At 44.9% G+C, this 4,432-nt stretch overlaps 1 long non-coding RNA gene across 1 annotated transcript; it reads left to right on the forward strand.

Annotated features, from left to right (window-relative positions):
- The first annotated feature begins 306 nt into the window (after nt 1-306).
- LOC143161696 (uncharacterized) lies at nt 307-3,626 on the forward strand. Its single transcript, XR_012995575.1, has 2 exons — nt 307-594; nt 1,450-3,626. It is a non-coding gene; the product is annotated as an uncharacterized LOC143161696 (long non-coding RNA).
- The last annotated feature ends 806 nt before the right edge of the window (nt 3,627-4,432 follow it).

The following is a 4,432-nucleotide window of genomic DNA, read 5'->3' on the forward strand; positions in this document are numbered from 1 at the left end:
GGAGCTGGCGAAGAATAGATTTTTTCATGTGATGGCTCGCCAAGGTTGTTTTCAAGAAGGAGAAGTAGAAGAAGAAGGGGGGGAAAAAAGAACCAAAAAAACCCCTTTTGCATGCCAGTCATTCATTGCCTGCCAGTTCCCATGGTTCTCCTATGGATAGTAGCCACATAACTATTCAAAGTACAGTAAACACTGAGGAAAGTGAAAAGAAACTCATGAAGCAGAGAACAGCAAAGGCAAAGTAGCTGGATATGGGATATGTGGTAGTAGGAGTCACTTAGGGATCATTTTAGGATGTACCACGAATGCTTACCCCATTCCCTGCAGCAGCTGGACCAGCAGGCTGTGGGGAGGACCTCATTTCTGCTGAATGGGGAAACCAACTGATGATACAGCAGCACCCGTTGCGGGGCTAGTGGGGAGGCAGCAACACTTTTCTGGAGTACCAAATATGGAAGAGAAAGGTGTCTACAAATGTCATTCAGCAGCACTTGGGAAGAGTACGTATAGTCCTTTGCAAGGACTGGCAGTGCCAGGGGACTTGTGCCATCACACTGCTATCTTCTTTTCTGCTCTTTCAGTCTCTGGAATGGCGTAAGTGCTTTTTTTTTTTTTTAATTTTTATTTTTTATTATTATTTTTTGTTGGTTGGTTTCATAAGTCTGGGAAGGAACAGAAAAGAGAGGAGGTGAAGTGTTATAGTTTCCCTCCCACGTACCTGGTGCACTGACGTGAAATCCCTTTTATTACCTCCAGGGTAAGGGAGTTGTAGGTAGGGATGCCCTTTTACGAGACCGTTTGCTGCGAGGGAGATGTGTACTGACTTCGCTGTATGTAACATACTTAGCTTCTGTGGGACAAGGGAGGTGGTGTACCAGAGAAAACATATTTGTCTCATTCAGAACAACCTTTTCATAGAGAGAGAGGGGTTATCACTATGGATTTCTCTGATACAGATGGGTCAAAAACTTCCCTCCTTGTGAGCGGTACGATGTGTTTTCCATATCAGTTGCCCTTTAATGCTTTCTTTAACAAAAATATATTTTCTTTGACAAGTTGACCGAAACCCTACCGATTTATTTGCCATCTACATTATGAATTACACAAATAAAACCATACCGGATTGGATCTGAGGATAGCTTTTCGCTGACTCTGAATTAACGTATCCTAGTTAAAAGATATGAAGTCTCACTGCCCCAGGACAGTTCTGGGATGGCTCATTTCTCTCTTGACCTCCTTGTGCCTGAGGTCAGTACCTAAGAAAGACTTCTTGCCATCGCCATGCCTTTTGCTATTCTAGTTACTCTCCCTGGTGCCGTGTGAGGCTCTCCCCTGCATTCCTAAGCATGACAGGGTTGTCCTCTGTTTTTGCACTCTTGTGTAAAATGAAAATTCAAAAAGGAGTTATTTATTTATTGTATCAAATTAAGTCCTTGTGTTTTTGTTTAGGAAAAAAAATCAACAAAAACAAATGAGCCTGAAGGAAGAGAAAGGTGCACTTGGAGAAGAGGAGTGTGAAGATGAGCAATAGGAGCCTTTAGGTGGATGGAGGGATTTACCCTTTTGTGACGATTAGAGGAACTGAAAGCCATAGCGAAATGTTATACTGCCCTACAGCCACAGAAAGTCTTCGTACTGGAGCAGAGCGGCTTTACAAGCAACGTGTAAAAGATGGGGATAAGAATCTGCACGTATCTGAGGACCGTTAGACTGCGAGGATCGTGACGTTCCCCAGGAAGATAAGACCTTGGTGCTGAGCGATATTAGTCTGTGTGGTCGGAAGGTGGATGCTGGGATGGCGGGGGTTCCACTCGGGTTTGCTAGGCACGTGCTCTGTATTTGTGTAAACAGGAGAAGAGGGTCCCAGGGAGATCGCGATTGTCTCACCAGCTCCCTCACCAGCTTCCAGAGCCCTCTCTCATGCAGCTGCAGCCATGATTCATCTCTGTTCCCATGCTCTTCTCGCCAGTGAGAGTGCAGCAGGCACCTGGTGTGCTAAATAATCCTCAAGCAGTAGGCTCAGAGATCATTAACTCTTCCGTCCCCATATTAGGGTATTTTGCAAAGCACATGCCTAGCAGTGGGATAGGATCCCACAGGAAAGCGGTGGAAGCCCCGGTTCTTATTGAAGCGGTGTAATGGAGGAGCGGAATGTTGCAGATCTAATGTAAGGGGCAGCCTATTTCAGAGAAAGGGGGGGAAAAAAAAGTGTCTTAAGTGTGTGTGGGTCTTCTCAGCACACCTGCAAGTAATATCGGAGAGGACAGATGTGAGAGAGAGATATTAAAGGCTGAAAGTCTCTCAGTCCCCATCTCAGCTGTAGGAAGGTAGGGAGCACTGCAGTATCGGGGGGTGTCTGAGGGAGGTCAGGCTGAATGCTGATAAGCAAAAGGAGGCTGAGGGCTCCCTTTGAATCACTAAAACCGGAGATTAGTGCCAGCCTTGTTGCTCCTCGGGTTGCTTCCGGCGCTGCACATCAAAAGGCTGCGATGGAGAGTGACTGGCCGAGGACACGAGGAGCCCCGTCCACTGTGCGTACCTTAGCATCCCTGCAACTGTTCCCTCCATCACAAGGTTTCCGATGGTTTAAGAGGCTCCTGCCCTTTTCTGCACTAATTTCAAGGAATGATATGGCCTTGTACCACTAAGAAAAGGTACACAAGGGGAAGGAGTGTTGGCAATGGCTCTCTTTTGGACCTTTGTCTGACTCTATGCTCCAGCAAATGAGGGAGTGGGAGGAACGCACTCGATGAGAGCGTGTCCCCCTGTGACTCCATGCTTGTGCAGCAGGTTGTGCACCGGCCCTGCGACGCAGAGCTTCCTTCGCTCTCCTGATCATTCCTGGGGGAATTTGCAGCAGGGAGTGCAGCTGAAGAAAATTTCCCATCCTACAAAATTAAACGCTGCGTGTGCCTAAAGGGACAGGCCTAGTGCCTACAATACACATTTAAAAAAAAAAAAAAAAAAAAAAGTTGTACATGCTGAGAAAAGAGACGTCTGGTCATCTGGGAACAAATTCTGACTTTGTTCCTGAGCTGATGCATAATTCAGAGGGCCAAACCGATATCCAAACAGCAGAGCGGGGGTGTAGACCTCTTGCTTTGCAATGCAGCTACTGCGGATAAGTCATTGCACTGGATGACCAGTGCAATTCCAGGGACACAAAGTGCTGGAGGAAAGACAGGAAATCTGTTTAAATAAAAAAAAAAAAAAAGAAAAAGATGAGTTAGAGAAAGGTTATTTAAAGCTTAAAAGAATTTGGCAGAGTGTCTATTGCTGTCATCCACTTCTCCTTCCTTCCCCTTCCCTGGTCTCAGTTTTCTGCCATGTTAACGTGTGCAGAAGAGGTGGCCTTGTCAAGCTTTCAAAAGGCAGCATACTGAAAAGGTCAGAGTAGTATAGTATGACAGAGCATGTAGGTCATTATCATTCTAATATTGCCTTTGTAATGAGAACGAGAGCAGAGCAAATTATTGTGAAATACGCTGTAAAACTTGGGAAAACATCATAGTTATATTGCTGCCCAAGTTCTCATCGCTAGCTTTAATGACGAGTGGATTCCATGTGTGTCTTCATAAACGTGCTCTGTAGCTTGGAGGAGGCTGAAATAAAAAGGTTTGTGGCAATTTCCATGGTAACTATTCATTTTCCCCCCCAACCACATAAGGAAAACTCACATTACTGCAAGGTTGGGAGAAACTGAAGCTGACTAAAGAGCTTAGGGATTTTGTTTGATTGTTTTTGTTTGTTTTGTTTGTCTGTTTGTTTGTTTGTTTTAATTTAAGATCTGTCAAAACTTTGGCACTTATTCCTGCCATCTGAGTAACATGAAACTGAGGGTAAGGTATTTTTATTATATCTAGATCCATTTAACTCATGAAAGTCCCATACAGTATCATTTTATTGCTGGCGATGCCAGGCTATTTACCTGGACTGTTTGCTAGAGATGCTCCCTTTGCAAAGATTTGGGTGACTGATACCTCACAAACCCTTATAGATCCCTGAGGGTAAAACAGTCAAAAAATCGTGATGTTCCCAGTTTGGAGCCCTAGCTGGTGGAAGAGCATGTAGAAAAATAACGACCAGATTGGAGAGACTGCGGAGGTAACTGGAGGTGACCGGATTGGAGAGTCCTGTGGAGGTAAGTCGCAATTAATTCTGGGTGCTTGTTTGCGAGTGATCGCTGTGCTGAAACAAGTCCTTCAGGCCAACCATCCACCCCTGCAGTGGACGGCTAGACCAAGAGGGTTCGCTACGACTGACGGCAACTAACAGAGACACAAGTCTATTTATGTCCTACTGCTTTGTACTGTTTAACGTTGCTTCATGTTACTCCTCTATATTCTCATTAATATATGCATTTTATCTTACTCTGACAAACTGCAGCCTTTTACACACTCAGAGATTTAAATAAAGTAGATTATGGGTTGAT

This window comes from Aptenodytes patagonicus, chromosome 6 (assembly GCF_965638725.1).
Source record: "Aptenodytes patagonicus chromosome 6, bAptPat1.pri.cur, whole genome shotgun sequence".
In the NCBI taxonomy this organism is placed as follows: domain Eukaryota; kingdom Metazoa; phylum Chordata; class Aves; order Sphenisciformes; family Spheniscidae; genus Aptenodytes; species Aptenodytes patagonicus.